Source organism: Equus asinus, chromosome 4 (assembly GCF_041296235.1).
Source record: "Equus asinus isolate D_3611 breed Donkey chromosome 4, EquAss-T2T_v2, whole genome shotgun sequence".
NCBI classification, from domain to species: domain Eukaryota; kingdom Metazoa; phylum Chordata; class Mammalia; order Perissodactyla; family Equidae; genus Equus; species Equus asinus.
Window position 1 is genome coordinate 97,559,591 of NC_091793.1, and position 13,570 is coordinate 97,573,160.

The 13,570-nt window shown below is 42.0% G+C and overlaps 2 non-coding genes across 2 annotated transcripts; one reads left to right on the plus strand and one right to left on the minus strand.

The window, feature by feature from the left end:
- The first annotated feature begins 5,164 nt into the window (after positions 1-5,164).
- TRNAA-CGC (transfer RNA alanine (anticodon CGC)) lies at positions 5,165-5,236 on the plus strand. Its single transcript has one exon. It is a non-coding gene; the product is annotated as a tRNA-Ala (tRNA).
- A 298-nt stretch (positions 5,237-5,534) lies between these two features.
- Positions 5,535-5,605, minus strand: TRNAG-GCC (transfer RNA glycine (anticodon GCC)). The gene has a single exon. It is a non-coding gene; the product is annotated as a tRNA-Gly (tRNA).
- Between the last annotated feature and the right edge of the window lie 7,965 nt (positions 5,606-13,570).

Here is a 13,570-nt window from a genome sequence, read left to right on the forward strand (position 1 = left end):
GAAAGCATTTCTTTAGACTTACACTAATCATACAGCCTAGGGGTACAGCTCTAAGGGTGCGATAAACTTGGTTTGACTTCTGCTTTCAACATTTCTGCCTAGGTGAACTTGGGCAAGTTAAAACAGTCTTGTTCGTTTCTTCCTTTAATACTCGACGCAAAACTCCACTATAGAATTCTTCAGGTTGTTTTGCAATTTGTCTTTCTGTCCCCCGTGCTTAGTTTAGCACCGAACACAGTTTGCACTCTCTGTCCTTGTAACAGTTCTTAGAAACAGTAGTTTCCCTATCTGGGTAACAACTATTTGCTCCTTTCCTTCTATAGTCACAGGAAATCATTGTCTTTCATCTTCTTGGATGTGTAACTTTTCACTGTCACATTAGTCCCATTCCATTGTTAACACATTCAATTCTCTTACATACCCTCACTTTTTAAAATTTTGTTAAGGTATACTTTACATGTCATAAAATTCACCCATTTTTACTGCACAATTAAGTAATTTGGGGTAATTTGATTGAGTTGTGCCACTATCACCATAATCCAGTTTTATAATATCATTTAGAATGTCTTCATCACCCCAATAGAATCCTTTATGCCCATTTACCCTTAAACACATTCTCTTTTTTTTTCTTTTAACCCCCTAGTTGTGAGTGCCTCTGGTTGTACTACTTTTTTTTTTTTTTTTACCAATTTCCCACTTGAAATTGTAAGCCAACATGTATTATATGTCTACCGAGAACTCAGTAAGTGCTTGGTGCTACGGAGAATTCATAGAGAATAAAACAAAATACTAATTTGAAGGGGCTAGGTAGTTCGCTAAATAAGACCTCGGTTTGAGACCACCATAAGAAAATGTGTCTTCTATGTCCAGCTTTTGTGAATGGGCAGGACTGTAAGACTATAGAAACTTCTATCCTTGAGTAGATCATTTAAATTTGAAAAAATGTTTCATTCCCCATATAGACAGATATTTTTTCTCCTTTTAGTCTTAAAAATCCCTTTCTTAAACTGACTGACCATTGTTAGTTTCCAGAAGTATAGGCTTTCTGTAACATCTCTCTTAAATGTCATCTTAAATATGTACCTCCTTCTGTTTCCATCTATTTGTAACCAGAATCTAAATTATAGAATTTACATCTTTCCAAGCAGGATCTAACTTACCGTTCAATAAATACTTCTAATTCTAAATGCAAATTATCATCATCATTGTAATTTTTCACTTTGGGCTACGTATTGAAAAGAGTAATGTTTATTAACTTTCTCTGAGTTAAAAGTAACTAGTAGCTTTTTTGGTCCTCGGGTTGTTATTAATGATAATTAACTGTGGTGATAAAGAATTACTAATAGTCATGACCCTGAGGAGCAAAATATTGTACTTCAAAGAGCCGCCTGTTCCTTTAGGTGTTGAGTAAAGCAATCTAGTCTTTTTCTACGCAGGAAACCACAGCATTGGGCATTCCCAGATGCCAAGTGCAGGCCACTCTCCTCCCGCCCCTTCTTGAGCCATTCTAATGGCCAGTCAATCAACAGGGACATTTCACTTGAGGGATGCATTCACGTAACATGGGGGTAGGGTAGAGGAGACAGAATATGTGAAGTTCAGAAATGCTTGTTTTTAGCACTTGAACACCTGCCTCCACCAGTTTTATTTTATATGAAGGAAAATAGGGATGAGAAATTGGACTGAATCAGCTTCTTTCATCCTCTAGCAATGCCAATTCCCAAGGCGGGCGGGTGGAGGGGGGCTCTGGGCAAGGAGTCGTCCGCTCTCAGAATGATGGCAGGTTTGGCTTCTCATACAACTAGGGGAAGAACTTCAGAAAGTATGCACTCGAATCTGTGGTTCTCTACCTTGGCTGCATATTAGAGTCACCTGGGAAGCATTTTAAAAATTGCATGTCTAGACCATCCTCAGACTGATTAAATCAGTATATTTGGGGATGGGATTCAAGCATCAGAATTTTTCTTTTTTTGGTGAGGAAGATTTGCCCTGAGCTAACATCTGTGCCAATCTTCCTCTATTTTTCGTATGTGGGACACCTCCACAGCATGGCTGATGAATGGAGTTGGTCCACACTCAGGATCCAAACCTGCAAACCCCAGGCCACCAAAGCAGAGTGCATGGCACTTTAACAACTCAACCATGGGTCAGCCCCCAGAATTTTTTTTAAAGCTTGCCAGTTATTTCCAATATGCAGCCAAGGTTGAGAAACACTGGGCTAATAATAGATATCGTTTGTTGCAGTTTTTTCCCCAATGTTATTGAGATATAATTGACATATAACATTGTATTAGTTTAAGGTGTTCAATATAATGATTTGATACACATACATATTGCAAAATAATTAAGACAATAAGTTTAGTTAAAAACCTTCACTAGACATCCCTTGTTGACTTGCAAATAGCACTCTAGCAGCTGTCCTCAGGCTTAGCTGCACATTGGAACCACCTGAGAGTTTAAAAAGCTACTGATGATGGGGCCAGCTGGTGGCGGCATAATGGTTAAGTTTGTGCTCTTCCTGGGGCAGACCTACACACCACTCATTAAGCCATGCAGTGGTGGCATCCTATGTACAAAATAGAGGAAGAGTGGCACAGATGTTAGCTCAGGGCCAATCTTCCTCACCAGAAGAAAAAAAGCTACTGATGCCTGGACCTACTCATGGATATTCAGATTTAATTGGTTTGGAGTTGGGCTCAAGCAAGCACCAGCATTTTTCAAAGATTCTGCCAGTAGCTCTAACGTGCAGTCAGGAGTAAGAGCTGCCTGGACTGGGAATAAACATCTTTCAGCTCATAGCCAGCTCTGAGGGAAAGACACTCTATACCTGCTGGACGGAGCGCCAAGAGCTGAAGCAAGAGTGTGAAAAGGACAGTGGAAACAGTGCCAGAGGTAAACGTCATCTGCCTCAAAGTGGGGGCCTAGGGTCAATCCTTATGAATGGGGTGTGCGTGTTTGATGTGAGTGACATTGAAAGAGACTGAGAATAGGAGATTTTTGTCCCCAAGCATGAGACATGTGGGGAGGATTGAAGACAGAACTGAATTATCTTATGCTCCATAAATTTGGACATTTGGCCAATCTTTCTTCATCTGCGCACAGAGCTGGGGCAGTTCGCTTACATACAGAATAGAGGAGATCCAAGAAGTTTTCCTGAAAAGACTCCCTAATCCAAAAGTGTGCCTCCTGGTTCACCTTTCCCACCAACGATAGTGGCTGAAAAAGCCCACGGTGTTAGGGCCTTTCCTTTGGGTTAACCCAGGCCAATAAATCAACTTCGCATGCTCTGTCGGCTTTAGAGCTTGGCTTTATTTTCCTTATCCAACGCACCAAGTTAGGCCTTGGACTGGTGAAATAGGAGGACTGAGCATTTAAAAGGAGGCTTCTCTGCACTTAGCTCTGAAATTTAAGAATTGTCTGAGAAAGAAGTCCCAGAAAGGGAGTGCCTCAGGTGGTGGAGAAATAAGCCATAACACGAGGAAGGGATCCTAAAGAGGAGGTTAAGGTGAAGTCACCAGAGGCAAATGTGCTTCCTTTCCGTTAACTAAATACTACTGCTGTATTTGCCCTGGTGTAAACCTTGGGATGGAGGAAGGGCGCTGGACCTGTTTCCCGTTTCAGCGTCAACTGAAGACGTTCTTGTTCTAGCACCGCAGGCCGGGATGCAGGGGTTGGCTTGGAAATGTTCTGGCTTGGAGCAGAGCCGCTTACTGACTGTCCACTGACGCAGCTGTGTTTTTTTGGACATTCTGTATTGTAGTTGTATTAGATCAGTATGTGGCTTGTTCTAGTTAAAAACAAAATCAGATTATGAGCCATTATTTGTCTAAATTGCCCTAAGCAAACGCTGGATTTATTTATATTTTTAATCTAGGAGTTGATTGTGAAGCTTGTGGTTTACCCAGAGTTATTTTGAAACGTCTGCTTTCTGCTCTGGCTTTTGGCCTGCTGACTGTTTCATTTATGAGGGATGCTCTGCTGCAACAGAAGGCGGTGGAAATTCTAGGCCCTCACTATCGAGGGTACCTGCTGAGGTCAGCCTTACAGGTCGGCTGGAAGTGATGGTAACCCAGCTCCCCGACACCAAATCTCTCCCCTGCTCCCTCCCATCAGGGTGTGAAAGGCCTCTACCACCCGGTCTTCGCTTGCCTGGAGGGGTTATCAGTTTAAACTGCACCGGGAAGGGTCAAACACACATCATTGCACTATAATACACGTTAACTCATCTATTACCTAGCACTCAAGCACCTGGAGAGAGGCAATTTCCGAGAAAACAGGACTCAGTACATTTCTCCATTTGGGGCTGGGAGTGCGATTAGTGGTTAGGGAGGGTTCAGAGGACATTAAAGGAGGTGTTCAGTGACTTACATTACTATCATAACGTATCAGTCAGATGGGTTCATGGTGTAAATATCAGAGAGAAAAATCCATCTTGAGCAGGTCCCCTGTCCTGACTTTATCATAATTTATATGATTCAGCTACAAAGAGGGCAGCGATGTCATTTTCTTTCTTTCAGTTTGGGCCCCTCAAAAGAAGAGCATGTTGCAAAATCATTTTCGTCTCCCAGTTGACTGTAACTCCTACAAAACCCAGTTTATAGGAATTTGGTGTGAACACGTCATTTTCCTAGGATGTGGGTTTATTTCATGGGGAGGGGGCGTTGTACAGCTAAATCTATCAGGTTTTCGGGCGTGCACAGAAGGTCGCCACCGCTCTGCTCCGGGAGCAGGTCTCCTGGGCCGGCGCGTCCCGCGGGCCAAGCCCTCGGTCGGAGTCGGAGGCGGGGTTCGATTCCACCGCTCAGCCGCCGGCTGGACGCACCGCGAGTTCCCGCTCTCCGCGCCTGCGCGGTAAACATGCAGAGGAGTTCGGCACCCGCCGGCAGGCCGAGCGCTGACGTCCCGCCCTCCCGGAGGGGCTGGGCGCCCGATCCCTCCTTCCCCTAGCTCCAGGCACCCGGCAGAAGTGCTCGGGAGCTGTTCCTCGATGCGGCTGCACGGCGTCCCGATGTATCATGGAAGCAGCTTAAGACGGGAGTGGGAAGGGCAGAAACATGCTCCAGACACATCAACCAACATAAACTCTTGAAATTTTGCTATAGTAAGTTGACTTTTGCTAAATAAGCTGAATGAATACCTATACCAGAAATAGGATCGCTGGCTGGGGGATGTAGCTCAGTGGTAGAGCGCGCGCTTCGCATGTGTGAGGTCCCGGGTTCAATCCCCGGCATCTCCATCCAGCTGCCGTCGCTTTTTCTCAGCCACATCCTAGAAACTGTATATTCTATTGCCTGTATATACGTTTTGCTCACACACTCTTGGGCTCCCATAACTAATAGAAAAGAGAGGCCGAATGTAACAGCGAAGTTTAGGGAAACAGCCGTTTCGATTGCTGAAAATAAAATTGAAACTGCAAACTAGCTTTGATTCTTCCTTCTTCGTTTGCAGAAAGCCAATGATTCGATGTTTTTATTGAATTTGTTTTGGGGACCTGAGATACGGAGGTTTTTAAAAGGGAAAGTAAAACCGAGCGCTGCATTGGCCGGGAATCGAACCCGGGCCTCCCGCGTGGCAGGCGAGAATTCTACCACTGAACCACCAATGCTTACGGGAGAGCACTTTTCCCGTACCTTACTAGAAGATATAGTTCCATGTGAGCAATAATTCTTTTCTGTTAGTAATTGTGTATTTATGTATTCACTATTAGAGAAAACGGTGGAATTTTTAATTAAATAATTATCATAAAATATTGGGAAAACGTTAATATTTACCAAAAAATCTTATTAACTTCGGTTGAACTTCATGAAGAGATGCTTTCTTCTGAAGCTGTCCTTGGTGACAGAGGCAAATGAAAATTTTATGTCGGTACAGGATTACGAAATTGCCCGGCTGTGTCTTCAGACATTTAGATAATTTATAACAACCCTTTCCTTTTTTCTTTTATTATCTTAGCTCTTCAGACAAACACACGATAATATTTGTCAGGGATTGGGAGTAGGGGTGAGGGAGCAGCAAAGGGGAAATGGGACCTTGATCCAAATTATAAAGGTTAGTTGGAACTGCGTGATCTGAATACAGAACTTCGAAGCATTGGTGATTCCAGCCAAGTGAACTACATTCTGGAACGTGCCCCTTCCTTCACAGCGAATGACTTGATCCTGAGATGCCTTTGAAAGGTGTCTTTCAACTCTAATAGTATGAGTCTGGTCATTGGCCCTTAGTTTCCATGGACAGTAAATTGCAAACCATACAAAAAGATATATGAGGAGAAAGTGAAGTGAAGGAGATGCACTTATGGAAATGAATCTAAATATAAGAGAAGGCTCTGGATTTAGGCATCATTGGCCCTTTACCTCTGGGAGGGAAATTCCCAACAATCTGCAGGATCTTTGATGGCCAAGGAGGATTTTGGAGAAAAAGTAACGTTAAACAGATAGCAGTTACTATATGCTGGGCTATGTAAGTATGCTACACATGGACTTCAACTCAGTGAGTTGGGTATTATAATTTCCCCAACTTAACAAATAAGGTAACTGAGGCTCCTAGAGGCAAGATTGGAAAGCACGTAGTGCCATGTTTAATGCCTTGGATGCCTAGCCACCACCCTGTTCTGCCTACAACAGAATAAATCTCTGTGTACTTGCACCAGAAATACTGCATGTAGCTCAGGACAGTGTGTATCAAGAACCGTAGAGTGGAGTCAGAGAAAAATCATAACGGCTACTGAAATAATGTAAAGAATTCTGCGTTAAGATTTATTTTTAAGGACTTCTTATTGTGTGGATGTAGAACAAAGTTTGAGGACAAAATACATTACAGAATTATAAAGACATAAAAGACATGAAGAGATGAGGAAACAGGAACTCTAGACTATAATCCTAAATAATCTGCAAACAGGAACATTGACTATAGTCCTAGGTAACCTGTGGCAGAACAAGGTCAAATCATTTTACCTTTCCAAACTTCAGTCCTTTAAAATGAGAGGACTGGAGGAGAGACATGGGGTTTTTGTTGTTGTTGTTGTTTATTTGTTTATGAGGTCACATTGGTTTATAACATTATATAAATTCAGGTGTACATCATTTTATTTAGATTTCCGCGTGGACTGCATCATGTTCACTACTTAAAGACTAATTACCATCCGTCATCATACACATGTGCCCTATTACCCCTTTCCCACTTCCCCTCTGGTAACCACCAACCTAATCTCTGTATCTATGTGTTTGTTCGTTGTTGTTGTTTTTATCTTCTACTTATGAGTGAGATTGTACAGTATTTGACTTTCTCTATCTGACTTATTTCACCTAGCATAATACACTAAAGTTCCATCCATGTTGTCACAAATGGCAAGATTTCATCTTTTTATGGCTGAGCAGTATTCCGTTGTGTATATATACCACATCTTCTTTATCCATTCATCCATTGATGGGTACTTAGGTTGTTTCCAAGTCTTGGCTATTGTGAATAATACTGCAATGAACATAGGGGTGCAAATATCTTTTTGATTTAGCAGTTTTGTGTTCTTTGGATAAATACCCAAGAGTGGAATACCTGGATCAAATGGTAGTTCTAGTCAATTTTTTGAGGAATCTCCATACTGTTTTCCATAGGGGCTGCACCAGTTTGCATTCCCACCAGCAGTGGATGAGGGGCATTCTGAAGGGCTCTAGCTTTCCAGAAGGGCCCCAAGCCCGTTGGCTAGTGACGCCTCACCTTCTTTGCCCAGCCTTCTCACTTTCCCTGGCTCATTTTTAAACTCTCCTATTTATTTGCATTTGTTTGGTGGGTTACAAGTCTGAAATAAAAAACTTTGAAAAGCCCTGAACTAAATGACCTAAGTTCCTTTGAACTACGAAATGTTATGATTCAAAATAAAAAAAAAAAATCTAAAAAACCCCTCAGCATGAGAAATGCCACCAGAAATGTAAAACGGGTGGAAGAAATCAAATAAGAGTTACAGTCCAATGGCAGACATTATTATGGCCTACCAAAGGCCATTTTACTTTCTTTCTTACTAAAAGTCAAGATGAGTCTCCCTAGCTCTGGGGACAAATGTGGTACACTAAGTCACTTATTCCATTTTCCTTTTCAGGGATTGATCTGAGATGGGCTTTTTGACAGTTCCTGCCAATGAGAGGGAAGTATAGTCAGCCAGGGGCTTCTGGGAAAGATGGTATGGAAGATCTCTTTTGCCCTTTCTTTCCTGCCTGTAACACTGCTGTATGAGGTACAATGTTGGAGCTGCCTCAGCCATCTGGTGATTTGAAGGGAGACTGAGGATGACTGAGCAGAAAGAAAGAAAGAGACACTGCACCATGCCGGGATTGTCTTCATGCAGACTGTCGGTTAGTAAGACATTAAAAATTTTTATTAAGTCCCATTGAGTTAGGCATTTTGTTACATGCATCCAAAAGTATGCAGTGTGAGTGTGTGTGTCCAGCAGTTCACACACTTTGATACAAGGCTGGGGCAAGTCTTCTGTTTTGTGGAGAATCCATACCTTGATATTTGGGTGAGGCTAACTCGCCACTTTGTCTCTGTTTCTCTGTTGCAAGGGCAGGTATGTGAAACAAGTCTAGCCAAATATTTTCCCTGACCACTGTGTTTAATTTAGGCATGGATATGTCACCATACCAGGGACAATCAGAGTCCTGACCAGAACTTTCTTGACAGAGCTATAAGTAAAAACTATCTTTCAGCTGGGGTGGGCAAACAGGTTAATCGCATAGCTGGGGTTGCTGGTGCCATCTTGCTTGTCCAAAGGAGAAAGAGACAAACATGTCTCTAGTATGATATTGAGCTCCTAGAAACAGCCATGCCTGACTAGAACAAATTCTATGTTTTGTCTTTATGTGAGTCAGTAAATTGTCATTCAACAGTAAGTTATTTTCTTTTTGGTTACTTTGAGTAGTATTTATATTGCTCACACCTGAACAACACAGACTGAGAAACTATTTTACCCAAAACAGTAAATTTAGAGAACTCCTTACCCAGAATGTGATATAGGCTGAAAATACAAAAGTTTAAAGAAATTCATCAGTGGTAGAATTACAAAGAGAAAAGTTTGAAGGACACCTCCCTAGTTCGCCGGAATTATGTTAACTCTGTAGCAGGAGAAGCTGCTGAAGACTTTTTGAGCGGGGGAAGGATCAGAGCATTTGAAGGGAAGATCTGGCAATGGTGTGTCAGAGAAGTCAAAGTAAGAGAAACCAAAAGTAGGGAAGGTCACCCAGGAGGTGGTTATAATGGGAGCGGAGAGGCAATGAGGTCCTGAACTAGAGTGAAGGCTCTAGCATGAGGTTCATGGCAAGACAGAAGGAGGAAGGAAAATGAATCTAGGAATCTAGCTTAAATAACTGGGAGAATAGTGGTATAATGTCAGGAAGTTAGGAGGAGAAAGGACTGGAAGGAAAAGTGCGGAGCAAAATGTTCACTTTTGGCAATTCTATTTGAGGTAAGTAGGGGGAGATGCCTACTGGGCAGCTGACATCTAGATCGGGAGAAACCAAGGCTAGAAAGTGGAGTCGGGAGTCAACTGCACAGAAGTGAAAGGTAAGAATGTAGAAGTGGAGGAAATCCCAGAGAGAGAAGAGAGCTGAGAGCAGAGCCTTGGGAAAGTCTATTTTAGGGAGTGGCAGGAGTGGGGGAGCCAAAGGGAGAGAAGCAGGGGACTGGGGTGTCATGGAATCTGTGGAGATACAGCATACTCAGGCAGGCAGAATCCGCCCTTTTGCTATTTCTGGGCAACACATCATGGCAAACACATGTATTATGTATTGCGTTTCATAGATATACTCTGTATTAATCCTGTTTTACATCAGAGATGCCGTGGCAGGCAGTGATTTCAATATTGGTGTGATCCAGCATGGGAAGATCACAAGATGGTCAATGGTGCCTTCAAGGTGGCACACACTGACACTTTCCCTGGTCTGCTGTGCTCCCATACTCTGATGAGCAGCCCCCACTGAGGTTGGGAGAGAGGAATAAAGCAGCCAATACCCTGAAATGTTACACAGTCATCTCCCTTGGGATACCTCTTCATTGAGACAGCCCCATGGGGCAGGCAGGGGCTTGCAATTTGCATGAAAGCACCTTCAAACACTTGCCCAAGGCACCTAGTCCCTCACTGGTTTTGGCTCATCATGGAAATGTGACCAGGCTTATATGGTCTGAGGAAAGCAAACCATTAAGAAACAGAAATAGTTCATATAATACATAGCCACCAAAGCGATGACTTTTTTTTTTTTTTAACTTGTGAGTGATTGTATTGATTTAATACACACAGCTTATTTCTGTCCCAGGTTACAAACTAGCCCTGGGGAAATGGTGGAGCCAGTCATTTGGATTGCCCTTTACTGGCTGGGAATTAAGTCATTACTTATTCCATTTTAGAATCACAAGTAGTACCCCAAGGCCTACTTTCTTAAGGATTAAAATCAAAGCATGGAAATGAAGAATCCAGGTGTAACTCTCAGATGCATGCAGATGTTGAGAATGCAGCGATTTTTCCTGGAAAGCTGTCACTGCAAAATCATGTCGTTCATGATATGCTCATTCCTAGTCCTCCAGCATGTCCAATTAGTCAACAAGTCTGATTTTCCCCTTTTAAAATGGCATTGAATCTTGCTTTTCCTCCTCATGCCCATCGCGTCCACCTAGTGCAGACCCTAATCAGCTCACTCCCTGAGTGATCGGGAAAGCCCTGGTTTCCTTTGCCACCCTGCATGGTGCTACCAGTTGAATTTTCTCCCTCCCTCTCTTACTACTTCCCTCCCCTCTTTCCTCCTTCCTTTTCTTATTTCCTTAAGTTTCGAGAACTCTATTATTCCTTTATTGCTTGTTCAAAAACTGAATTAATTTCAGATCCCTACAGAGTCTTCAGGGTGGAGGAAATGTGAATTCTTTATTCTTCTCTTGATGTCCATGTATGGGTGCGGCATTTATTCAGATACTCTTGAGCTGTAGCTCATGGCCTCCCACCACCTAATGGCAGAAATGGCTTCATCTTCCCTTCCCAAGGGCACTCTTGTCTTCCTCCCAAGTCATTTGGTCTTTTAAAATATATATATTTTTATAAGTAACCCATGCATATACACAAAATTCGAAAGATATGAGAGTACATGTTAAAAAGTATGACTTCATCCCACCTATCCCAGTTCCTGGGTTTCCCTTCCTAGAGGCAACCACCATTATCAGTTTTTTGTGTTTCCCTCTGCAGATATTCTGTGTAGATACAAATATTGCATTTTATGTTTATGCTCAAAGGGTACATACCCTACACACACTGCTGTGCTCATTGTCATTTCTTTCTTCTTTTTCAGAAAAATAGATCTCAGAAAATGTTTTTGTAAGTATATGAGAGCTACTGCTTTCTTTTTAATGGTCTTATGTTGATTTTTTAACTGTCCTTTACCGGCTAGGAATTAAAACATTATTTATTCCATCTCATAATCACAGATAGTGCCCTAAGTTTCCTAAGGATTTAGACTCAAGGCATGGAAATGAAGAACCTAGCTGTAATACTAAGATGCATGAAGGTGATGAGAGTGTCCATTGCGTGAAGGTACCATAATCACCTGAACCAGTTCCTTAGCAGAGAATATTTAGGCTGTTTCTGACCTTTGCTGGTAGGAACAACAATGCAGTGACTATCCTGGAACAAATGCCATTTTGCTCCTGTATGAAAATATCTGCAGGGTAACTTCCTAGAAGTCCAACTGCTAAGCAAGTTGGTGAGTGCATTTTAAATTTTGATACATATTGTGGAAATACTCTCTGGAGAGGTCTTTATTTTTTTAAACCTTGTTCTAGTTATAGTATTCCTTTGCTCACAAACCTCAGGGGATCCTAGTTCCAACCACATTTTCAAAACCCTGCTAGATTCTGGGTAAGCTTCACGGATGTGCAACCTGTGCAGTTGTACAGAGCCTCACATTTGGTTTAATGCTCTGCTGTGACCATGTTGTAATTGTTAATTTTTGAACAAGGAGCCCTGCGTTTTCATCTGGCACTGGACCGTAAAAATGATGTAGCCTGTCCTAGCTACATTCTTTAGACTCCCCAAATCCTGGGCCCGTTTACCTTTTGCAGTCTACATTCTTGCTGCTCTCTGTCATGCACAAAACACAGCATACGCATCCCTCATGATGATGGCTTTGTCCAGGTTGCTTTCTCCATCCAGAACATTTCCCCTTCTTCTCTGTGCATCTTTCAAAGGGTAGTTTTCAGCTTTATCTCCACCTGGGAAGCCTTATTCAGTTATTTCGACCATTGTGTGTTTTCCTTTTCCTGTCTGACTCCAAAGTTCTGCCCTTTCCACCTGCCCATTTCTGCTTATGAGTTCTGGTTCTGCCCCTCAAATCCAGTTACCACTAGATGAGTCATTTCTTTTCTCTAGGCCTTATTTTCCCTAGGTGCAAAATGAGGATATTGTTCTAGATCACCAAGATTCTTCTCAGCACTAATAATCTGTGAACTTTTTATATTGCTTTGAAAGATGATGAGTTTGAGGTTGTAGAGAAAACATGCATTTCACTAAGTGAAAACACAGTTGGACTCTCAGAGACGTCATAGCAGGGTGAAAGGGTAAGAGACGACAGAGCAGTGGGTTTGAACAGAGAAGAAATTTTCTCATTACATTTTTTTAAAGTTATCAAAGAAATTCAAGTTCAAAAAGGAGATATTGTTTATAACTACTAGACTAGACAATATTATAAAGCTGCAGAATGCTGAGTGTGGGCAGGCACACAGGGACATGTGACCCTGGTAGGCATGTGGATGGGTGCAGCCATTTGGGACAGCAACTGGCACTACCTGGGCAAATTAGGTTTACATGTCAACCATAAAGTAGTATTTTCACTTGGGTGTTTACTGCAAATAAGTTCCTATGTAGGTCAGTGGAAGGACTTGTACCACAATGTTCATTGCAGTGTTATTTGTGGAAGCAACCCAAGTGTCCTCTGGGAGTGTGGGCAGGTGAGTGGCAATGATGCACACCATGACTTGTACACAGCATGTAGAAAGAGTGGGTTAGATGTATCACAGAGCAATAGGGATGGTCTCAAAAAATGGTACCTGGTGAATAATGTAAGGTAGAAAATGAGATATGACAATATAATTTACCTAAGTTTAAAATTATGCACTCAAAATAATATATGTTTTATAAGGTCACATATAAACAGAAAGATGTATGTTAAGCACAGTATAATTATGGCTTATGGGGAGGCAAAGGAAATGGAATAGGATATGGGGATAAAAGTGAATAAATTTAAGAACAAAGCAACCAAGAGGTGTGACCTAATGATAATAATGTGTCTTGAACAGAGACGTATGATCAATTCAACTCTAGACAAATGAGCTCCCCAACTCAAAAAGTGATGAAAAGTCGAAAGTAAAGCATCCGCATTATAAAAATGCAAACGGCACAGAAAGGTACAGAATCAAAACGAAATTTCTTCCCCATTCAAGCATCCTTCTGCATTTCCTGGACTCAGTTCTTAAAGTTTTTAGCCTTTAATGACTTCTTGTTTAGCCTCTCTCTGTGTATATCCACGTCAGCGCAGGCAGATCT